General features: G+C 34.1%; 1 long non-coding RNA gene across 2 annotated transcripts; it reads right to left on the reverse strand.

Annotated features, from left to right (window-relative positions):
• Positions 1–3,044: 3,044 nt before the first annotated feature.
• LOC122593893 lies at positions 3,045–6,211 on the reverse strand. 2 transcript variants are annotated; one of them, XR_006322898.1, is made up of 5 exons: positions 6,081–6,211; positions 5,839–5,938; positions 4,726–4,905; positions 3,476–3,523; positions 3,045–3,285 (listed from the first exon to the last, which is right to left on the reverse strand). It is a non-coding gene; the product is annotated as an uncharacterized LOC122593893 (long non-coding RNA). The 2 variants fall into 2 exon arrangements; XR_006322897.1 differs by having other exon boundaries at positions 3,045–3,523; positions 6,081–6,210.
• Positions 6,212–26,482: the final 20,271 nt, after the last annotated feature.

Consider the following 26,482-nt stretch of genomic DNA (forward strand, 5'->3'; position numbering starts at 1 on the left):
AATCATCTTCAAGGTAAGGATTATATTCTCCACTAATTTTAGGTGATTCCTAAGTGTTCATCTCGTTCATACTTGATTTTGATTGGTTAATTGTGTGTCATTGCTAGAATCGTTGATTTCGGGTTACACGGTAACTGTTATTGCAATTAGTTGGTGTGTTGGGTATTCCAGAAGGTATAATCTTGTTATTATTGATATTTTTATGATATAATGGAGTCAATATAAGTGTCATATTAGATCTGGACCATAGGGTGTGTTAATCGATTGAAAATCGTCCGTTTTGTCGATTCGGTAACCTAAAACGTTTGCTATTGTGATGCAAATAAAGTAGGGGTTAATCAATGATTTCATTACATCATTATGGTCTTAAAATGATGAATTTTGAGGCACAAAAGTCGTTTATGGGGTTTGGGATCGTTTTCAAGTCGTTTAGAAGGATTTCGAAGTGATGAACAAAATAGGTTTTCTAATCGCACAGGATATGAGACTCATAGAGCAGTCTAGTGCTTAGCCCCGCGCGATGCGCTTGCAACCTTAAAAAATTTCGGTAACTATTGAACAATTGTTTTCCTATTCATAGGTTATTTACTATAGTAAGATGATCTAAAAAATATTATAACCAATATACATATATTCAACTACAACTCTATCCTACGTTGCTCTACGTTCTTTGACAAATCAAGTAAACCATCTTTTGAGCAAAATAGAACTTGGAGGCTCTGGCTCGATGTTATGTTTCTTACAAAAAGGGACCCACTTCCTTGCCTCTAAAAGAGCCTTAAATGTGAGCTTTGAAGAACCATCAACCGATCCATAGCACGTGACTTTGTCTATGGGGTACTCCACGTCAAGAATGGATAGAACAGTGTTCGCAGTGATGAGGGGAGGCTCTTTTAAAGGGTCCACTATACTCACAAAAATGTCTATAGGCGCCAATTGTGAAGGCTCTCCATCCCTATCATACCGTCTAAGATCTAATTTCCATTATATGTGTCTTTGGGTATCTGTATTAAGAAAGTCATATAATTACTGAAAAAACGTTGCTCATTTTTGAATCAACCGTTAAGCCGAGTTATCAACTTATCCCGAAAATTATGATATATTGATACGATTGTTTTTTGTCCGCAATCTCTTTTTGCTGTAATATTATCAATTTGTCTAAGAACAGCTTGCACTTCAGTCAGTGCAGAACGCCTGTAAAATAGCAAATTTAAGCAAGACAAACTTTTTTCCGTATATGTATCGACATAAACTTTAGTGTATATATACATAGACTTGGCTTTGTTTCTCTTTATCATGTCGAACTTCATGAACGTTCATCATCATTTCCACCTTATGATCCAACCAACACTGTAATGACTTGTCGTTCTGAGATTAGAAACTTGATTTTTAATAAAGGGAAAATTACACTTTTAGCCCCTGAACTTGATACGTTTTTCACTTTTAGTGACTAAACTTCAAAAATTGCAAATTATACACTGAACTTGACATATTTTTTCACTTTTGGTCACTGCGTCAATTTTGTTAGTTTTTTTCCGTTAACTTGCCCAGATTCGTTAATTTTTTTTCACTTTTCGTCCTTCCTATTATTCCATAACTAAAATCGATAATCGGTCCAACTTGAGGTCTTATATATTGTTTTGGCCGATTAATGAAAATGCATATTCATTTATTATGTTTTGAAACAAATTTTTTATGTTTACAGTTTACTATCTATTGGTTATATAGTAGTTTGATTAGATGAAATAATTGTTATTGAAATTTTTATTTATAAAGATAGATTTATTTAGTGACTATGTTTGAATTTTGAGTCTTCTTATGTCTACTTTAACCGTAATTTTTTTTTTTTGTGTTATATAAACTTATATAGTTTTTCTTAATTCATTTTATTAACTATTAATAAACGAAAATAAAAAATGATACTGTAATGTTTATCTGAAGTAACGTGTTGTAGGTTTTTCAAATAATCTATAACGCCTTATGATTTAACCATAAATATTTTTGTCTGTGTTATATAAATTTGTTATAAACATATAATAATGAACTAATTTTTAAATATACTTTTCATTGATTTAATTTACACCAACTATTATATATTACAAAAAAAAATGTTTGGAATCAAAGTTAAAAGTAAAAATACTAAGAAAAAATCAAAATAATAACATTTAAAATTGGACGAATAAGGTATATATAAAAAAAATTAGGTAAATTACACTTTTCATCACTGAAGTTTGTCGATTATCGATTTTAGTTATATAATAATGGGAAGGATGAAAAGTGGAAAAAAAAACTAACGAATCTGGGCAACTTAATGGAGCAAAACTAACGAAACTGGGCGATGTGACCAAAAGTGAAAAAAAGTGACAAGTTCAGTGTATAATTTGCAATTTTTGAAGTTTAGTGACTAAAAGTGAAAAACGTGCCAAGTTTAGGGACCAAAAGTGTAATTTTCCCTTTAATAAAAGTACATCAAAAGCTAACAAAATTTCAATAGTCTTGACATTAACATATTGCTAGTCACTTTAAAAGATATATGTAATATATGAGTAAGGCCATTAATGAAAAATAGCAAGGTCTCAGTGATGCACGTTAGTAATTCCAAATTTGAACATAACAAAATTGTTTTATGATAAATAGATTCATTCTGTAGTTGGCTGTTTTAGATCAAATGACTTCTAGTTAGACGGCAAATAATATAAAAGCAAAATGAAGGTTTAATAACCTGAAACTTCCCTGTTCTACAATATTGGAAGAATCTTAACATATATAACTCATTGTGAAGCTACACTAAGAAACTGTTATGAAAACTAACAAAGTTTATGATATCGTACATAAGCTAGGTGTAGAACTCACTCCCAAAAGCTAGCTCAAAGGAGGAGGGGACACCTAGGCTTATAAACCACCAACCAATCCCATAATTGGCCGATGTGGGATCATATCACATCATAATAAATGTACACATTATATATATATATAGTGAAAAGTTATATTAGGAACCCATAAAAGGTTAGGAACCTTTTTCCTGCTAATATAAATAGGGGTAATAATGTAATATACTTATATACTAATCGTAAAAAAAATCCATGTTTCAGTCCAAAAGCCCCCAAACAAACACACAAAAAAACCAATTTTCCCAAAATAGTTCAATGATGAATACGTACCATGAAATGATTATTACCCTTAACACTTCATATTGAACGGGAAAATTGGGTATCTCTAGATGTAGACAGCACCTCAAAATTGGCTTATACAAATGTGAAGCACAACTATTCAAAATTATGGTACCTGAAACATCAAAAGTACCACCACAAGGTCAAAAACCAGTTTTGTTTCGTTGTTCTTCCTTTCAAAGCCACAAGCTAAGTTGTAGGTTCATTTCATAATACGCAGAACTTCAAGACCCACAACCCAGCATCTTTGGTTCCTGTTCTTTAAGAATCATTGTAATAATGTACTGGGAAAAATCACAACAGACCTTATCATTCAAAAACTTCGAAGCGTCATCCACAATCTTTTTCAAAACCTTGTTGTTCAAGTAGCAATGAAAGAGTAATGTCAAAGAAAGGTACCAAATAATGAATCTCACACACCAAATATATGTAACAATAATTTGAAAACACATTTAACCTTGCTTACAAGAATATAACATATCTTGTGCGTTTCACTTTAACCTTCGCCATATATATTACCTAATTACCCAACATATTTTTACTATTTAATGACCCGTTGCTGTCATTTCAATTTTCTAGTTAGACATCGGGCGTGCTGTAGAAATTAGACTCCAACAGTTTCCATAATTCACACGAGATATAACAATTAAAAACCGTAGTAAAGAATCTCGGACATTTAAGCCTTATAGTAAATCATAACAAACTATTTGACATTTAATCCTTACGGGCCCACTTGACATTCTATCCTGTTTTGACTTTCAAAATCAGACTAAATAGTTTCCATTTGATTTCAACTCAAATGATCAATTATTAAGAAAATAACTATCACCAATTTGGAGGTATTCCGATGTCCTCATAAGAGGTCATAACTCATAAGTTCAAATCTCTCTAGGTACAAATCTTGGGGGTGACAAGAAAAGAGGTTCAAACCAGTATTAAGAATACCCTGGTTAGGTCGCGTATACCCGAGTGAAAGAGTTGTCCTCCCCAAGTAACTTGATCAGAGGAAACCTCTTCCAATTTACCTATTCGAGTTATTAACTAAATGAGTCAAATTAGGTTTCATTTGCTTGTACATTGCCATATTAAAAAAAAAAAGAAAAAGAAGAAGCTAACACTGAAGCTTGAATGGTTTTATAGTTTCCCAAATTTTAATATGTTTCAATAGAAAAGTAAATCGTTAGTTTGATTATACAGTTGTGTACTATATTTAATACATTACTTATTTACATCATAATGAATGCACATAAAAGGTCTTTAAGGGTAAACCTGTACAACCCATATGAATTTTGAGCAACCGTTTTGACATTAACCAAAATCTGTTTTTTACTTGTTACTTAACCAGTCAATTTTGTCTCCTTAGCTAAAGCCAACATATTTTAGCTACTTAAACTACTTATTTAGTATTATCAAACTTTAGTAACTCAAAGTAAGGGCTACTGACTTCTCATAAAACTTTTATAATCTTAATATAAAAAGATAACCTATCTGGTCAAGCAAGAGGGAATTAAAGTTATCACATGCAAGTATGTAACAGGAAAAACAAAATGATTACCTTGATTTGCTCATCGACGTTGATGGTTAGAGCATCATGAACAATCGAAACTTTGAACCACTGACCATCTTTTTGAAGTTGAAGACCTTCAACCTCTTTGTCTTGCAAAAGAACCGTCTGAAATAAGAAGCTAGCTTACCACTTACCAACCCTTCATGTCGGCCTTCGTTATCAGAATGTCTAGAAATCCATCAGGGAAGATATAAAATGTCAAAATAGTAAACATTAAACGGATAAGAAGTTTAAGACATATATACTTTTTATATGGAATATTTTATGTGTTAGAAACAAATATAAAAGCCAATGAAATTGCCTAAGAGAATACAACAAAGTTTGCTAAAACAATATTATATACGTTGTAGCTTTATGATAGCTTTTGTTCTGTAAAACTGCAACTGTTCTTTCCCAGTTGTTCACCAAACAAAAGCAAAACATGGATCAAACAACGTTATTATATTAAGTTCTAAAAAGACAGTTTAGATGTACCCAAACGACATACAATAATAAGTTCTTCCGTAATCTCCTCCCTTTGAAGACCATCTTTTACTAATCCAAACCAATATTTAATTTCATAAAATCATGAATCACAAAAAAAGGCTTGAAATCCATTTTTGGTATAAAGAACTTACGGGGATAGTCCAATTGGCTGGCAATGGCTTCTGAGACGTTTTTTTTTGTTCAAGGCTCTAAGGGCTTGTACCCATGGGTTGGGCCGTTTCCTTTATGATTCAATACCATCTCAAAACTCCTAGTCATATTAGTTGCTAAGTATCTGCATCCCTTCCTCATTAGAAAGCCCCTTTTCTAAATGCTTTTGCATATAAGAATCATAATCTATATCTCAGGCTACCAAATGCACATCCTATCTAATACAAAAACATGACCACTTATCAAAGATGGCCATACTAATAGAGACATGCTATTCTATCTCCAAAAGTATTTATTCTAGTAAACTAACTTAAAGTTTCAAACGTATGGCAGTGTGATGTTTTTAATAGGGACCCTCAAGTCTTTAACTCACTTTACATTAGCACATTCATTCCAAAAACTTCAAAATTAATAGATATAAATCCATATATATATATATATGTAGTATTATATATAGAAACCAACCTTGGAGCTAGAATTATCATCATCTTCAGAATTTTTCCTGGACATCAAGTTCTCAAATTTTTTCTTGCCATTATCTCAATCAAACCCTAATCTTCAACAACTAATCAAAAAAATCAATACAGATCTTAATTCCAATCAAACTATATATACACATACACACACACGATCAATACTTACACAAGCATACCGACCAGATCATTAAATTAGAAATAGCAAGAGAAAATTTAGAATCCATGGCCTACCTTGTAACTGCTTCGAAGAGGTAAATAACCGATCCTTTAGAAGAAACTGATGTTAGAATTTAGAGAGAGAGAGAAAAAGAAGCATTGGATGAATAATATATAGAAAGATTGAGTAAATAAAGGAAGGCGGTTTATTTTTATTATTATGAATTTGGGATAACCGCTGGTGGGAGAAATTAGAAGTAACCGATCCGTAGAGTTCCTATTAACCTATCGTGTCAACATATTTGGGTTTTCTTGAATTTTAAAACATGCCACATAAGCAGTAACTAATCTTTTTTTAGGTGAGAATTATATTATGTAGGGATTGTGTCGAATTTTCTTTTGCCACTGTTTGTCAATATGAGACTCATAAAAGTCATATACTGTTCATAGATAATTTATGTTTTTACTTTTGTAAATATGAGACTCATATAGGAGTATGAGACTCATAAACTGTTAGGTGTCGATTTCCACTCCTCACTGTTTGCAAATATGCAAATCATAGCTTTTGCATGAGACTCATAAAGTGTCTTTCAGACTTTTAATGTTTGAAACAAGTGTTTAAGTGTCATATAAGTATCCATATGACAAGGATAGATTCTATAAGTTAATTAGGCCTTGTTTATGTTAGCTCATTGATTCTATACTCGTTATAGGTGTAACAACCCTCAATTTCTAACTAGGTCAACTTACTTATACTTATCTAGGTATCTATCCCTATAGGTTTATTTAGAGAATTGGCCTTCTAGACATTAAGGTATAGTGATAATTGCTCTCTAGTACCATAGATGATTAACTATCATAGAAATGCCATCCACAATAATTAAAGATTATCCAGGTGAATCTCAAGGTTTATGAAAAACGATAACAACTTCGCCAGTATACAATCCAAACAAGAAAGTATCCAACAATTCGAATAACTCAATAACCCAAATAATAACAATGCACATCAATAAAATTTGAAGTCAATTACGTATATGTTGATATATATACAATGCATCTTACAACTAAGTCTTATAATTATAAAAATGAATTACAACATTAAGTATATAAATATATATGTGTATATATATATACATAAACTCTTATTAAATCTACCAATCAACATACAACTATCTCACTTATTCTTACACTCACATATATTTATATATACAGATAAACATTAGTTAGGACTTAAACCCAACACAAACTACTTGGGTTAGCCAATGAACCTAGCCTAAGCCACTAACCCACTCCTTTAGACCAATGAGCATCCTCCCTACCACCTCTCTCTCTCTCTCTCTCTCTCTCTCTCTCACATTCATATACACACTCACACAACACTCTTTTCATTTTCTCTCTATTTCCAACACACACACATGGAAACTCTCTCTTCTCTATGCATATTTCTTGGCAGAATTTTTCAAACCAAAAACACCCCCCAAAACACCACTTTCAATCATCAAATAAACAAGTAATCATCTATATAATGTAAGGAACAAATCTATGGAAGGTTGGAGCATGGATGGTGCTCCGAAATCAGCCCCCAACGGCCTCAAATTCGCGACCAGGAGGCTGTCCAAACAACCCTGTTTCTTCTCCATTTTCGGCAACATGCAAGGAGAAAGAAGTCTAAAATCTTAATTAACAAACAAAAATAATAAAGGGGTTTCAATGTAGGATCATCAAGGATTTGTTTGAAGCAAGTTTGGAGTCTTTTTGCTCAATTTTTCTGCTCGAAATCAGCAACCAAAACAGCCCATTTTCGTGACTTAAAAGGTTGATAATACACATCCTTGTTCAATACATCTCTAGTTAATCTTGATCTTTCAAAACCCAAATGTTTTCTTCATCTTTTAGTATCATGTTCTTCTTGATTTAAACTCAATGAGGGCAAAGTTGATAGATCCTTATCTCATATGTTCATGCATATAAAGATCTGGAGGAAGGATTCAAGGATTCAACATAAACAAGACCCAAGAGTTGTTGTTGTAAGATTTGTTGCTAAATGGGTTTATGGATTTGATTAAAACTGATTTTTAATGAAATAAACACCAGTGTATTATGGGATTTTTCATAAAAATGGTGTTTCTATAAAGAAGATTTAAGTTTATAGCTTTATTATGTTTAATAAGGATTGATCTTGACATGCATGTACACGATTTGTGTTATATTAGTTTGTTAAGAGTTTGGACTTGAGATGGATCTTTAATTGATGATTTCATAGATATTTTGATGTTAAAACACATGTTAATATTCTGGGATTTATAAAATTAGTACAAGAAATAAGGATTTTATAAGAATTAAACCAAGACTATGTCCAAAATCACAACCGAAAATCACCAACAACATATATATGCATCGACCATGTTAATCATACAATCTATTCAAGAAAAATACAAAGAAAATCTGTAGAAACACTAATGAAATGTTAATAGATGAGTTAGGATGAATAAGATGTATTGGGTTACCAAAATAAGTGTTGGGTGAGGCCATAAAGTAAAGGCATCCATTGGGTAAACAAAATAAACTGACAGAATCAACCTTCTGTCTTGGAATGAGAGTTAAGTTTAACCTCCAACTGGAATTACTCAAAAATACGAGGCCAAACGAAAGATATGATTTTTCTACTAAAACTGGTCAAGACTGCACTTTTGTATGAATATTTTATAAACTTTAACAATTTTTTTCTCCTTAACCAAAAGTCTCCAAGAGGTCATACTTGGTGAAAAGTGGGTTCAATGTGTTCTTAGCTTAAAATACAATCACGGAATTTTTATTAAGGACATAACCCAAAGAAATTTTATAAAACATTTGGGTATGCAAAACAGTGACTATTTGGACCACTCTCACTTCTAAAAATATTTTGAGGTAGTAAACATTACTTAAAAATTAAGCCAAAATTCACCAAGTTATAAGACACATATAGGTTATTGTATAAAATTCAGGAAGGTCCAAATAATTGGTTTCAATCACTAAACATTGGCTAACATTTTATAAAAATAAAGTATAAAACAGAAAATTTGTAAATAATCGTATAAATGGTGTAATGGGCTATGTAATGAGCTAAGAACCATAATGGGCTCATCCGACCAAAATAACAAACCCATGAAACCATATATCAATAGGCCCACCTGGCCCAATAACCAATATAACCTATCAAGCATATAGCCTAAATAAGGTTAAGCCTAACAACTAAATTAAACCCAAAATATTTAGAAGCCCATGACACTTAGGCCCAATTGGTAATGGCCCATAACTCCTAAAAGAATTTCATAAACCCGAGTGATCATAAAATTATCAATAAGTATGTGAGATAATAGTTAAGTATAATTAAGTGACGTGAAACACAAATTAAATGGATAAACGGAAATAACTAAGTTAATTGAAATGTAAAATGATACACCGAGCGGTAATTTACACTAAAATTGATTACACATCCAAAAATGTTTAAGAGAACATAACTTAATATGGCATATGATAACTTAAGATGCCAAACGAAACCACAAATGAAGCCAAGTTACATAAATTCTAACAACTTATAACTACGTATATAATGAAAGTAACCTTTTTACACCATCACTATCTACAACTAAAAAGACGCGAATATTAGCAATACACTTGGATTCCATAATTGGTGACAAATTAATGACAGTGGCATTTCTAAGTACTGGCTTAAGATAGGAACTTAAGTATATTGGTTCTCTCGTAGGGATAGTCTTGGCTTTGAAATGTGGATGAGGACCATGATGGAATATATATGATCAAGGAAGCAATAGATGAGAAGTACCTATTTTAGATAAGTATATATAATGTTCTGCATATAAAGGTGAGTCATAGCCCCCTTTCAAACTCTTTTATGTGTTTTACTTTCGGGTGAAAAGCATGATAAATAAAATTGCTTCTTTATGAAATGATATTTGGAAGAATGATTATGATATGAGAATTATGTTGTATATTCAATGTGATATATGTTATATGATGAGCTTGAGTTCTGTCAAACTGTTTCACCTCGGTACACTACTATTAACTCTGAAAGGATAGGCCTGTAATTAGAGGGTTGCGCAACTAGGATTCGTTCTCTCACCCACTAAATAGGTAACGGTGGAATGTTGGTTGCCTTCGTGACAACTTTCATTTCCAGTCCGACCTGAGCGGTGCTCTAATCTACTTTAAATTTTAATGGTCGTCTCCATGGCACGACCCAATTATGGTTAAAGCACTTGATTGACAGCTTGTGCTATGAAATGAAATATTATGTTGGTTGGGACATGAAATGGTCTTAGTATTGGCTCAAGCACAAACTCATCAAATTATGCCTTTGGCTAAATGAAATTTATATTATTTATGGATGGATATTATGTTTTGGACATACGGTTTGGGTATTTGACCTTATATGAAATCTTGAAAGTTGATGGGATTGACGATATTGAAATCTTGATGACCGAATGATTTTGATGTGATATATGATTCATCAATTGATATATTTTTCTCTCACGATGATTTTGACAGATGAGAACTTTATAAGTTACCATGGATTTTTTCAAGTCTTGAAATGACATTATGGCATTTGGAAAACTAGATATTTTAAAATGAGAATTTTGTCGGTCATATTGTTTGGGTATTTCGAAATGTAACAATAATATGTTTTCTAAGTGTTAACATGGATATGTACCAGGATATATATATATATATATAAACCTATGCACTCACCAACTACGTTTTCGTAGTTGACACTTTTTGTAACACCCGTGAGTTGACCACAAAAACTTTTGAGTCAAAATAAAATTTTTAAACTTGATAATGCGACCTCGCATTTAAGAAACGACCTCGTATTATAGAAACTACCTCGTATTTAGTTATCGACCTCGTATTACAAAAACGACCTCGTAATTTTAATGTAGCATCGTATTTGTGTGGCCTCATATTTCAAGTCTGGCATCGTATTCGTGGGTTAGCTTGGAACCTTCCTATCTAACCCTACATATAAATACTCTCATTCTCCCTAAACTCTCATTTTTCACCACCTTAGCCTCCTAGCAAAAACACACACAAACCCTTTTGCTACCCCATTCTCCTTTACTAACCCATTATTACTACCTCACCGTTACTACCCCATTTTACAACAAGTTTTATGAAAAATCAACCTTGTTTTGTTTAGAATAAGCTTCAATAACAGTGTTTTCACGTCCTAAACATCATTACAAACATCTATTTTACGGATTTAAGGTATAAAATCAAAACCCCTTTTTATGCTCTTCTTTTGGTATTTTTTGGTTTTTCTTTGAATACACACTACACACACACCAAGTATTAAACTTTTTACGTCCAAAACGTTTAGAATCATATACTACAACTTTTGTCAAAGTTTCGTGTGATTTCGTTAACAAAATCTTTAGTTATAAGAATTTTTGTACACTTTTTATAAACTTTGTTCAAGTGGGTCTTTAAGATTTAAGTCCGTTTTCGAGTTTCCGACTTTAGTATTGTTTTCCCATCATTTTAGGGAGTCTAAAAGTACAACTTGATGTTAAAAACACCTTTCTGATCAAAAGAAACGATTAGGGTTTTCTAGAACAAATTTTGGGAAGAACAGCTCCCATTTGCGACCCCACCGTCCAATTTATGACCCCAAAATATGACCCCAAGAATACTACCCCAAAATACGACCCCAAAAGTATGACCCCAAGAATACTACTCCAAAATACGACCCCAATAATACTACCCCAAAATACGACCCCGAAATACTACCCGAAAATACTACCCCGAAATACTACCCCAAAATACTACCCCAGATTACCAGCCTCTTATTTTAGCCTCTCAATTTCATTTTTGTTTTTTAGTGAAATAAGAATCCAAATCCCAAATAAGACCTCGAATTCAATTTAAGACCCCAACTTTCAATTGAGACCTCGGATTTCGATTACTAACTCGATTTGGTCAACCTTGGTCAACTTTGGTCAACCTTTGTCAACTTTTGTCGATTTGGTCAACCTAGTCAAACTCGTATTTCGGTCAACGTTAGTCAAACTTGTAAATTTTGGTCAAAGTCGGGCGCTTTTGGACAACTTAGTTAACACTTGGTGGCACGTTATGAGCACACTTTCCTATAATGAACACATACTTAATTGTGATATCTTGTAACACATTCATTGCTTGCCGATTTCTTGCTTTCCGATATCTTGCTTAACTTAAACTTGTTGTTAGCTGTCAGGTGAGTCTTCGTATCCCCTTTTTACTTACGTTTTGGGGTGAAAGGAATACAAAATGTGTTTTCGTTTATGCCGTACTTGTTTTCATTTCTATTCTATGGCTTTTAGACTACTATATGATATTGGTACATTCTAGCCAGGTCTATGGCCGTAAGCGGCTTCATATTGAGATTCATTTAGCCCGGTCAAGAACCGTAAGAGGCTTCATACTTGTATTCACTCTAGCCATGTCGACTGTAAGGGCACACTTATATTTGCATTCACACTATATGTATCATGAGTAGGTCTAAAACCACATTCATACTACGTCAATTGAGTGTTCATATTTAACGGCATAAACATACTTATTCAAACGATAGACATTTTCAAGTAATTACTCAAGTAAACGAATTGCGATTTCAAATGAATTTTCAAGTATACAAACATGATTTCAAACCTACGAACTCACCTTTTTGTTGACTCTTTTAAGTATTTCTTTCAGGTATTCAAGCTAATCATGGCTAGGAATGGTAGCATGGGACTCATAGCAGACTGCAGGCTTAAGATTTGGAGTTTTGCATGCTTTTCTTTTATGTGCTAGTTGGCATTAGGCCTAACCGTTTCCCCTGCGGGGGAACTTATCTTACATTTTATTTGAGTACTACGAAATTTATGATTGTGAACTATGTTTTGCTTATTTGAACCATGTATTCGACTATTTATGCTTAATTTATGCACTCATTTAGCTATTTCTATGTAACATCCATGTGCGCGTGTGCTTTGTCTTGCACCCCGAGTTTTCCGCCCTAGTCGGGGTGTGACACTTTTTTTCCATGCTTTTCAGGAAATAAGCTTAAGCTTTGAGGATTTATATGCATCATAATTATTTGCATTGCACTTTGGACTCAAGATCAAACCTTGTGATGGGCAATGGAATCCGCCTTAATCATTGTAGTATACTATTCATGTGCTTGAAATTTGTTTCGTGAACTTAATATCCAAGTATGGTGGACGCATTTGTACTTGGAAATTGGTTCACATGCTTGTACATTTGTTTTGAATAAAGCTTTGGTGAATGTTATTTATAATCCTTTGTTTTGAATACTCGACTTTCTGTACACCTCATTGTTCCGCCCTAGTTGGGGTGTTACAGAAAATGGTATCAGAGCCTAAGGTTACAGAGAACATTAGAGTTCTTCCGGGAATTTCAAAACTATACCCGCTTTTCAAAACGATTTTTATAGTCGAGTCGAGCATAAGGTTAAGCGGGTTAGTTTGAGCTTTATATGGTAGGATCATAATTAAACGTAAAGTCATGAATCTACAATTAATTATGAGAGAACAATGTAAAACTCAAACAGCCACTTGGACTTATGTTCAAAAGGATTCCGTTTCAAAAAGATCTTTATTAAATCCGTTTTTATGAGCATACGTGTTTCATTTAGACATTCACCTAAGCATATATAATGATTCGAGATTTGCTTTATGTAAGGATTATGCTAGTCTAGTAGGATTCCCCCCTTATGCACATTAGAATTGAAATGAACCTAAGATTGAAAGATATTCGTTGATGCATACTGCTATATGCTATAACATGTGAATTTCAGGATAATTTGATTGCAATGTGACAGTTTATAATGTGCAATGTGAAAGTTGAGATGTGTATTGTGTAATGTGAAAGTTGTAATGTACAATATGAAATCTGTAATGTCAATGTGAAAGTTTGGAACGTGCAATATGGAAGTTATGTGAGAAATGCTTGCGTAAAAGCTTTATGATATATGATGTTGAACTTTAAGTAGCATATGCACTTTAAAATAATGTGATTATTATGAGACATGAAATCATTTTAGGATATGACTCGTTTAAAATTATTGGATAATGAGGTTGATTATTTATGATTGATTTGGAAGAGAATATGAGCATGACGAGTTAAGAGGAAAATTTTATGCACGATAGAGATATGAAAGCTTTCACCCATAAGATTGAGTTATATGATGATTGTGTAGTCATGCTGAGATAGTTATTGCGCCCTAAGGTTGAGCTATTTGAGGACTAGCGCATGAATGATGTAATGAATATATAGTCTTGCCTTAGTATCAAGATAGTTATTGTGCCCTAATATTTGACTATTGAGAACTAGTATTGCACGATATGATGACAATGTGGTTAGTCCTTTGTATTGAGATAAATATTGCGTGTTGAGATTTGACTGCTTGAGAACTAGTGATTACCCCTGGGAAACTCATAATAAATTAGAAATTTTCTAAGTATGAAAGTTGTCATTGAGTATCCCTCCGATATTAATTCGCTCGTGCTCTTTTGAAACTATCCAATCATATTTCTTATGACACCACCATTCATTATGGACATACGACAACGCGATATCATCGGTGAGCATCTTCACACGAACGTTGGACAATATACTCTAAAAATTGTAGTCCCAAGATATGACGCAACTCTATTCTCTTAGATACTACACAAAACCTTTGTATTCGATCTGAGATGGCGCAAAACATATGGAAATGCCAAACTAAGTTGGAGACTTACAAATGGTGAGCGGCACTAAGGCCTTATGATGATAAAATGTCACTAGTCTAAGATGTACCCATACATTCTAGGTGACACACTATGAGGAATGTAGCCTCGAAATTTTGTGCGATATTATTATTCTAACACGTATATGCGAACATCTATCTATATTATTTAAGTCGGTGCGGCATATTTTGACGTCATTGAAAGTTGGAGTCCAATGGGCAACGTAACACATATAAGTGATTTCTTTAACTCGCGCAAGGAGTCTGATTGGTGCCTTATGAATCTTTTGTTTTATATTTCCCATTTCATTCATTTGAAACCAAATTCTATATCCTTGATACTCTTAGTGATTCAATGTAATGATCACCATCACTTCTCTTTAAAAGTTAGTAACCCAACAACATACAACTCACTTACGCAACACTCAGCAATGACGAAATCGAGTACGTAGTACTCCAACCTCGTTGCGACGTCAAGGGATGTGAAAGATGTTCAGACAGTCAGTACGTGGAATACTTGGGATAACTATATAGCATAGAAGATGCTATTGGGCCACGTACATAACGTAGGCCGTGAAGATATGTTGTGTGTCAATCAAAGTACAAGGAAGCAAATTTTCACAAGCGACGTCGAAGCAATCCGTTTAAATCACCTAAGAATATTAATTTGAGTTGTCATCTTATCTCGCTATGAACTCTTACTCCCTACTTCCACATTAAAGCTAGCCAAATGAATTTCAACAATCTCGAGGACCAAACGCGATGAAGGCATGGTTCTTCTTCTTTTTCCAAAGATTCACGATTCCCTTAATTCATGGATGACTCGACGCAACACCTAAAGGTGGTGAGACCAAATTACTAACACCACCCACTCGCAATGGCATTAAGAGAAGGACCCGCTCGATGCAAGGGAGTTCAGAAAACTAGCGAGCTAGAAAAGTATAGTATAGAAGACACTATAGACTAGTATACCCAATGAAAGCGATGCCTTGGATATGGTTTACATGTGAGCGAGTGTAGAGGCAATTGAACCGAGGCCTCAAATAAGTAAAGGAATTGAAGGTCCTTCCATCCATGTAAAATGAATCCTCGGCGGCAATTAGAAGAAATTCCAGAGTTACCATTGGAGCGAAGATGCAATTAAGGAGGATAAGATACAATATAAGAATTATGTGATCCCCGCGATTTAAAGATAAATGAAAAATGATTTGGGGACTACTCTAGAGGACAAGAGTAGGTACAAGTAGGATTAGGAAATCTAGCGAATTGAAGGTCGACGAGAATGATAAGAAGATTTGGCGGATTGCAGACTGCCAAAGAACGTAAGAAAGCAAGGTGATTCAAGGAACCTAGTAAAAAGGTATCTAATGAGCTTGCTTAGAGGAGAAAGTGAGATGATACGAGAAGCATGAAATCCCTTACATTTTTCTAGAAGAAAAATGTTAAGGGGGTAATCACAACAAAAGAAGATAGTTGAACAAGGAAAGTGAAGCGCAAGACTATACCTTATCCATCGAAGAAGAGTTATTCAGTAGCATCACTGAAGATGATGTAGAGTAGAAAGTAAAGTAAGGGAAAGCGACTTAGCCTAAACGGCAAAGTGAAGACATTGACGTCATCTACGGGATGTAGTTCCGAAGGTGTTCATCTTTATGGCGCTTCACGCGTTACTCTCTAAATCCCCATTCGGAAAACCTCTATCCAAAGATAAGCTATTAGTAGAGCATATCAGCTAAACTAAGAGAAAGCGGCATACTCTCAGCACCCAATGGAGGCTAGTTTTGCTAAAGAAGGGGAGTATGGTCGATAAGTGGAGGAAGCACGATGAAATGTGATGGATATTCCTCAAGGTCAAAGGTCATATGGAGGTAAGCTAAAATAAGATGAACTTGGGTGAGAAGAACTTTAGAACACATTGTGAGCAGTCAAGAACCATCGACCCACGAGGTAGTGCGCCCAAGAAAAGTGAAGATGGAAAACAACATGAAATCGCTAAGTTAGTAGTGAAAGTAAATAGGACATACGGCGCTAGAATTCAAGGCAAATACTGCTGCAACGATCGAGGAAGTTGATCCCTGCCCTAAGCCCCAAACAACCACAAACTCTGGAAAGAGCTAGTCATGGAACGCTTGAATGAAAGTATGATAATTCTCTTATGTGATAAGCCAGGTCTAAAGACGAGTACCCCTGAGATAAACTCCAAGGACTATCGACTGCGCGTGTGTCATCCAAGATGACAATTACTCTAGTAAGAGATAAATCCGAGAGGTGAAATGGTAAGGAGTAGGATGATCCATAAGAACACGAAAGAAAAATGGATCAAACTAAATCGTTGAGAAAAGGATGAGCTGTGAAGCTTCACCTAAATTATGTTACGTCGCAATTCTTGAGAGCATTAGACTAGTGTACTTGAAAAGAAGCTTAGCTTCGAAAACTAAAAATAGATATGAGGCTTTAGAGAGCAAGGTCATTGGATGTTTTGTAGAGGTCTGAAAGGACCTAAGAAGGATTGTCCCTGAGAAGCAATCCATTTTAATAAGGGCTTGAAGTGTTAGTCTTGCCAAGACGGTGAGGATAGGATATGATTATTCGTGAACTTAAGGATTGTAAACTCTATCATGAAGAATGCATAGGAATAGAAGAGAAACGGAAGAGGTTATATGTGTAATGTTGAAAAAGAGTTAGCCGGAAGTATGTCATAAAGGGTACCAAGAGGAATTAGTAACGATGTGACTTAGCGAATAATGGAAGAGGCGACTTGGGAAAAATGAGGGCGAGATTGAAAGAACAAGGTGAGTATGAGGAACAAGATGGAACTCTCATCATACAATTCCTGATTCCCATTCACGCCATAAAACAACAAACACAACACTAGAAAACCCTAAAATGAGGTGCTACGAAGATGTACATTTGCAATTTTAGTGCAACTTGGCATAACGGATTAGCGTCACTCTTGTTAAGAGGGTAATCCCTTAACAAGTGCTTGGTCACAAACGAGGTTAATGTTTTCAAGGAAAGGCTAGTGTGTCAAACGTCAAGCCCTAGAAAAAGGATAGTAGGTGGGAGCCATTGAAACAATTCTTTAATTAGAACAACAAACGATAAAGGAAAGTACACAAAGTGACTGATGGGAAGAATTTTCCACCAACGATCCATATTCCAACGTTTCTTACTATTTTTACCATAACTCACGTTACGATCCGTTTGTTCACTTTACACCTCCGTATTGATATTCTTAGCATCATTCCATTATTTAGTATTGATCTAGGCAAGATTTGACAGCCCACAACGATTACATACGAATAATCTCTAGTCGTCTCAAGAAGTGAGCGACATTCGTAACTCATTCGCCATGGCATGAAGTTCACCAATGGTTTCATTCATGCTATGCATATTCTAATTCCACACGAACTCCTAAAAAAATCTCCTTTTTAGGTTCATGCCAATAGTAATAGGCAGATTATAAGCATAGTTCAACATTTCCAATTGCTCAAAGTACCTCCTCTACTTGAGTACATGAGGACTAACCAATGTTCCATGCTCGTGTCGTAAGTCATGAAGTTGATCAACTAGGTCGAACAACTCCACCCCGGCTTTGCTTTTCGTACAAAGACTTGAGCTCGTTAATCATATCACGAGGAAAATAATTTTCAAATTGCTTTTGAAGGTCGGCATTCATGCTTCCCAACATTAAACAAGCAATCTCATTGTGTCTATCGTACCGAGTATTGTATGCAGCCAACTTTCAAGTTGAAGCATTCGCTCTCAGAACAACGGTGTCTGCTCATTAATGACTTGAAACCAGTCATTGAAGTTTGGTTCCAGAAAGTCTTTCCCTTTCTAGCATCGACCTGAAAGCCGATTGGTGTATGTTTTGAGAAGGATTTGTTGTTGCCATCTTCAAAACAGACAAAAGTTCAATTATCGGTATTTTCGATAATTAATCCTTAAGAAATATAATTTACCCTTGTTAAATTCATCTAACAAATTACTTTTCACTAAGGCTAGAATCCAACTTTACATACAATCATTTCATCTGTTGATCAGCTAGAAATGACGGTATTCAAAAGGTAATCGTGAAACGATAAATGCATTCATGCAACTCCTAGAGTTATGGGACTTACAACAACACTGTAAATGGGTATTAAGTGTTTTGTAAACATGTTTTGTCCCATCTTATGCCATGGGTCAAGGATCTCACCTCTTAACTCATTTTAAGTCGCCTAATTAAGAACATGTAGATAGTCTACCACTGGTCTCACAACGGAGTTGTAATCTACCTTGAAGAGATACAATTCGCCTATGGTCTCACATAGGAGCGAAGAGCACTGACAAGTGTTCTAATCAAAGTGGATGGAAATGACTTAACTTTAAATGGGTAATACATTTGATGTGAATCAAAAGCTTATGTATGAAGACTCATGCATAATCTTCATAACATAATATTTTAATAAAATCTTTTTTATAGTCTTAACAACATAAGAGAGCTCGGTAGCTCCATTTGATCGCACAAAGAAGTGCAAGGGCAAAGGTTTGCGATGGACGCAATTAAAAACACACCCTTTTAGAAGGCTAACGAACTTCGGCTTATACCTCTCTTAGAGTTTGTTTAAATGAGTGAGCCGATGTATCTCAAGGTTGTAAGACTTCAATTTTATTAATGAAATCTCTATTTTAATAGTTCTTAGTTAAGTTTATATTTTTCTAAGAAAACAATTTTTGCATCACCTTTATACAACTTTTAAACAAGCAAAAATTAATAAAATTACTAATTTCTGAACTACTTAATCATGTAACAAGTTAAGGTAGGCCATCTAAACATGGTCACTATGGTTCAAGCATATGTTTAAATCCCACCTCCCCCTTCCAAAGAAGAGGACCACATACATCAAGTCACCTTGATTGCGTAATCCTTTATACAACCTAATTACCAAGTAATAACACATAAACATGCTGACTGGAAATTTTCAGTAGCTTGACGACCAGTTTAGACCTGTTTCTGGTCCTATTCAGCTTTCGACCAGAACTACAAAGTTGTAGCCCTATGTGTCGACTATCTACAATCCAAAAATTAGCTTCTAACACATTACAGATTAAAAGATATGAAGTTTTTAGTGAACTATCGCATAGCAAAAAACCACACGAAAAATTCACATAGTCACACAATAAACCCTAATTATTGGACTATCATGCTTTGCAATTTATATCTCTATATAATGGTAACAATCACAAGTAATCTTGCATGAATTCCTTGTGATTTTATCTTTTATTTAACAACTTTCAATAAATATGATACACAACATGCAATTTATATCACATAAATCATGTCAATTCACATAATTCAAAACTTGTTCGAGGGTTTCAATCCACCGTTGAATTAGGTAAAATTAATTAAACAAAACCCTAATTTTATTTAATTAAAAAACGATTTTAATTAATAAAAATAAGAAAACTCTTTTAATTATTTAAACAATTAAAAAATAAACCAACCCTTAACCCACCCCTCCTTCAAGTTTTGATCTTTGTAACCAATAGATCACATATGTGGCTCTGATACCACTGTTAGAATATGAGCACATAAACATATAACAATTCACGAGTACGCAGAGGAAAGAAACGTATATGTAATCAAATTAATTAACAAAGAGAGAATCAAAACGTGTACCTTTGCGCAAAGCTTCCAATAATATTATTAATAAGTAGATTATTATTATTGTAGGGTTTAAAGTAAAACCCCTCTACGATTGCACACTAGACACCCCTATACCGTATGTTAGTACCCCGATCACGAACCACAAACCCCTTTGTATATATATCCCTTCATTCGAAAGCTCCATAATCCGTAACCCATATGAAGCCGTTTAACAAAACAAAACTAAAACTACAATTAATGCATGGCATTAATTTTTGTAGTTTCATATAGAAGTTCGAATGAGATAAAACCGAACACCCTTAAAAGGGTTTCGGTCGAATAGAACAAGGAGAGAAGAGGAGAGTTTTGCTTGTGTAATTGTGTGTAAAAACTCTTGGAATTAGCCCTCTATTTATAAGCTAATTAGTTAGGGTTTTAGACTTGATGAGCAAGCAACTTCAAAGGCTTTTCAAGCCTTAGAAATTTCGGCCCTATCATAGTAGGATTTGGAAACTTCTACTAATTCCTAATTACACTTAAACACCTCCTTTTAATTAATTTAAATACTATTAACCTTTTAATATATTTAAATTAATCAATTCGTGATTATATTAATTAATATATTACTTCAATATACTAATTAATAGTATAGAGTTACCGTGTCATTTCGTGTGACCTGGTAGACTTAAATTATTTCCGGACATACGTTTATATTTAACATGATCACACTCTAACATTAAGAAGAATTAGATTGCTTATATAGGACCTCCCACCTTCCAGTAACATGTCGTGTTTTGATAAAGGATAGATGACTGTAACATGTCGTGTTTTGATAAAGGATAGATGACTGTATGTGGATAGTAAAATTTCTTCATGGCTAAAAACTCCTCGAGTATACAACTGTAAACGAAGACATAGCCCATAATTTTGGGTCTTATTTAATTTGTTTGACTTCAGACTTAGTGAGTTACGAGCTATAACTAATAATTTCTCAAGCAATTTCTTGCATGGGGTGGTGGGTTTGGCACAGTACATAAAAGGTTATGTTGATGATAACATGAGGTCTAGATTGGAGTCTCAAGTGATTGTATTTAAGCTTCTTGACATTAAAGGGTTTCAAGGACATCGCGAATGGTTTGTAAGTTTAAAAGAAAGTAAATACAAATGACTATACTTATAAATGTTTTTTAATTTGGGACTCATTGTAGGCAGAAGTGATATTCCTTCCTTGAGCAACTTAGGCACCCAAACTTAGCAAAGTTGATCGGATATTGTTGCGAAGAATAAGAAAGACTCCTTGTGTAGGGGTTCATGCCTCTTGGAAGCTTGGATAATTATTTGTTTAAGTTTATATAACTCTTTGTTAAGTTTTTCCAATTATAATGATGTTGTAATCTAAGGTCATGGACTGATTGTTGTTATACAGGGATATTGGTCTGCCTACCATGGGAAACAGATCGATTGAAGATCGCGATCAGTGCAGCCAAAAGCTTGCATTCTTGCATGGTGCTGACAAGCCCGTCATATATCGTGATTTCAAGACATCCAGCATCTTACTTGATTTTGTATGCATAAAGTTTATAAGAAACTAAAGAAGCATATATCCTGATTTTTGTATAGTAATTTCTATCGTTACTGTATTGTAATATTTGATGTCATTGACGTATTTATATCAAAACAAGCAAAGGAAATTGGTGCACCAGGAGGCAATTTCCCACCTACAATCAGATGATGTAACCCTTTAAAACTAATTGATCTCAATTAATTATCTGCTCCGAGTTAATATATAATGCATTCAAGAGATATTTAACATGCTCTTTATATTTGTGGTAACAAGTCAAATTTGTTTGGCTTGCCTTCTTAATCTGTTAGTTCTTATTTCTTACATGTGACTTTTTGGGTAAAATGTGTTTTTACCGAGGTTAGCTTTGAATAAGGTGATCTACATTTTTTGAATACAAGCAAATCCCCTTAGTGTCAAACGGTATAGTTCTAACTCGACAAGGATAATCGATAGTCTAAATCGAATAATTCATTATCCAATGACCTCTATATTAAATTCCGGTTTACTGGAAAAACAAAACAACATAATTGTTTTTGATTTAGTACATGTTATTGACAAAAAATTTTAAAAAACTTAGGTTTAACCCTAGTTGATTAGCTAGTTTTTGGTTTATAAATTGAAAACTAGTTTGCAGAAAATGTTTGGAGGCTAGATTGGAAAATAGCAACGTAGGGCGGACATAGATGGATTTCCTCATATACCATTTTAGCATTATTTTAATATTTAATTTGTTTGAAAAAGTTATAACCGTCTATCTAAAAAAGCAAAGGCCATGATATGTTTTTTTGGTTTTTATTTCTAACTTGTTCTTACTCGATAACCATCATATATATATATATATATATGTCTTAATTCTGTCCTTTATCCGACTAGTCTTTTCTTCGCCAAATTGCCTGAAGCCTATGCTTTTTTGAATCCAATCGTAGATGTCATGCCAGTAATACCCCAGTTCTTTTTTCTTTTAGCCTTTGTTTGGCAAGCTGCTGTAAGTTTTCGATAAGAGCTTTAATACTATTCTAGAATATTCATGATTTATTCGAGAAAAGTTATAACAATTGATAAGATCAAATAAGTCTAACAGTATGAAACTTCGATTCAAACTTTCGGATAGTCGCGATAAATCCGGCTTGCCCTATCTCCTTTACCCATTTTAATCTTTTTTCGGGGAAATACCTTATGAGCTTAGGGACCCTTAGAATATCTAACTGTGGGTATGAAAGTGAGTCCTTTTCCTCTTCCCATTCTCACTTCTGTAGGTTTCCCGGTAATAGGGAGATCTGCGAGAACTCTTACGCACATCTTACCATTTCTTCGGAATTGTCCGCTCATAGTACAATGGAATTGCCCAATTCTAGCTCGACGCGCTGCTTCAATGGCTCGATATGAAAGAGGACTAGCTCTACAACTTTTAGTGCCATATCTTCCAAAACCAAGTCGTGTACCGTCCGGTTTGCAACCCCTACTACATCCGCCTTTACGATATTGACTATATTTCGTACATTTCGGATATAGCACGTCCCCTTTCTTTTTGGGTGCTTTCGTTGTTGTGGAATAAGAAGCCTTCGTATCTTAATGCACGTATTTAATTTATTCGGAGCTATTAGAGCGAGATCCACTTTTTGGGGAATATGAATCGAAGCAATAACAAGAATATTTTTAGTTTCATAATCCATGGAGAGAAGGTTCACTAATAGACCTAGGGAGAAGTAATGTTGTGTCTCAGGAACCTCTTCAATACGGTCCGGATTGCTAGCTCCCGTTCATAATTTTGCTACAGATGATACACAAGGAATCTTTTTATGGTGGCCGGCTAGTCAAAATTAGACTTTCCATTCAATTCGTGACACATGATGGCGAGATTCCTCTACCACCACTCTATATAAATAGTGGCTTGATTTGATAAGCTCAGATGATACACGAGGAATCTTTTATGGTGGATTTTTATATATAGGAGAACAATCAAATAAGAACAGTATTAAAAAGAACACGGCGTGAACACTTAAAAACTACATTTTGATGCATTAAAAGTCTATAAGACTAACATAGTGTATAACTAATTATCATTATTTAAGTGTTTAACAACACATTGGTCTTTCAAAATCGAGAAAATCATGTGATGCATCCAATAAAAAACGTGATTTTTTTTATTTTGACGGATCAATGTGTTGATATATATATACATATATATATATATATAGGGTAACACTCCGGTAAGACTACTCTTAAAATAAGAACGGTGAGAACACTTAAAAACATCATTTTGATACATTAAAAGTCCATAAAACTAACATAGTGCATAACTAATTATCATTATTTAAGTATTTAAATATATATATATATATATATGGGTGGGTTATTTATAGTACAAGCATTTAAAAAAGTACAAAAAGTACATGTGTAAGTTAACTTACACATGCTTGTTCCTTCCAACTCCGACTACCACCATGATCCTCCGGCGACGGCGACCATCTCCGACGAGACTTACATATGTGTAAGTTAACTTTCCGGCGAGAATCAAGTTTGTTTTCGGGTGGATACGGTACGGGCCAGAGACCCTCATCCCTTCTAAGCTGACCGTCAAGGAACGCATATGGGAATTGTATGGATTTGATGTGTGGAAGGGATGGTGACGGTTTGCTAAGGTACAGATGAAACCCTTGATGCCGGCGCCGTGGTTGGGGTGGTCGGAGATGATGATGGTTGGTGATGGTTGTCTTGCGAAGGAATCAACTTGACAAAACCTTCTGGTATTTTTCAAATATACATAATAAATATTGTATCATTTATAAAATGCTCCATGAGCAAGAGATGATCTGTGACCATTTTAGTAATATAAAATACTTATGAATTTTGCATTTTTTTCCCCCAAAATCAGAGGTGTTATGGTCTAGGCTAGATTGTAAAAGCTTTTGGCTTTGCATAGTTTTTACTTTTTAGAGTATTGTACTTCTAGATTTGTATATAAACGTGGTCATATCTTCACTTTGTCCATCTAATGATGCCTGGATTTTGTTCAGGTTAAAGTAGTCCGGTTTGTTCTCCTGTAGGATTGGCTTTGTTTTTAGTTAATCATTAATCATACCTTTAGTAGGCATTGTTGATGTTATTGTTCGATTTTCACAGAAACTATCAACCGGGCCATGGATTGGCTTGGCAGAGCTTTTGAAGGCACCTCTCTTGAAATTTCAGAATGGCAATATATCTGGAAATATGTACAGAATACATCATGGGTAATGGTAAAATTTGTAACTCTTTCACATTTTTTATATTGTAAATTTCTGATCACTCTACTAACATAATTGTGTTAAGCTTATTGTTTTTAAACTGGTAGGTTTCACAGCCAGAGATTAAAGAATTTGACCGAGCTATTGCAAAAATATTGCTTGGTGCAGAAGGAAAGGGTAAACATAAGATTAGTAAGTGATTCAATGTATTAAGGTTAGAAAATGCTGATGAGATTGATGGTGCCAAATGGACGGGTTAACTCAGTTGTGCTTAATGGTCATGCTTCTCATTTGCTCTTTTAGCTACATCACTATACATTCATATTGTATTAATCAAATAAACAAATTAGAAACTAAGATGGTGCTTTAGCACACTCTAAAAAAAAAAGCAAGCTTACTTTTAAGCTTGTGCAGTTCTACGTATTTTAAACAAACCTCTAATCCATGATCACTTATATAATGTATGCACTAACAAATTTCCTAACTCCTAAGTACCATATCATATATTATTTGTTATAACAGCAGGTCTATAAATTAAATTGGGAGTTTGGACAGCAAAATAACTCACATAGGAGGCAATTCTTTGTCATAAAAACCATGACATTTTTTTTAGAAATGTTCTGCCTCTATCACCAACTAAATGGGAGTTTGCAATATGATAATAAATAAATAAAAAATCATAGATATATAAAGATACCCTTTCTTAAAATAGTGGCAATTGCAATTCCATGTTGTCTGTCACCAATTTTTGCAATGGTTCGCTCTTTCGTACAAAAGCCAGGGTCCATGGCTCGGTTAGGATTGACATGGCATGCTCCAAAGTCAAACGACTTAGCCTAGAATCCATTTTTTTTTGTCTTTCAATGGGTCTAATTGTATTTTGTGTTTTTGTCATGGCAGTCATGATAGCTGATTGAATGGATGATGGACTCCAGTTGCAGTGGTTTATTGAGCTTAACCTAATGGCGCCAACATGAGGTAATTATTATGGAAATCAACAAGCTATTCTGGGCTGGTACATCCTTTTATATCACAATGATTATGAATTATTATTTAATTCTGTTATTTCTATTTATTTAGTTACATAATCTGTGGATCATATGTTTTTTTTCCCTTTCTCTTTTGACAGTTGAATTCAGTAGCACCAAATCATGAGGTCTAATATGGTGCTCAGCCGACCCTTCATAGCTTGGTATGTTAGTCATGAGTATGTGACTCCTGTGATATAAGAGCACCTCAAAGGGAAAATTGCATTGAGAGTATAAAATTTTACATTTAATGTTTCTAGAATAC

Source organism: Erigeron canadensis, chromosome 3 (genome assembly GCF_010389155.1).
Source record: "Erigeron canadensis isolate Cc75 chromosome 3, C_canadensis_v1, whole genome shotgun sequence".
Taxonomy (NCBI): domain Eukaryota; kingdom Viridiplantae; phylum Streptophyta; class Magnoliopsida; order Asterales; family Asteraceae; genus Erigeron; species Erigeron canadensis.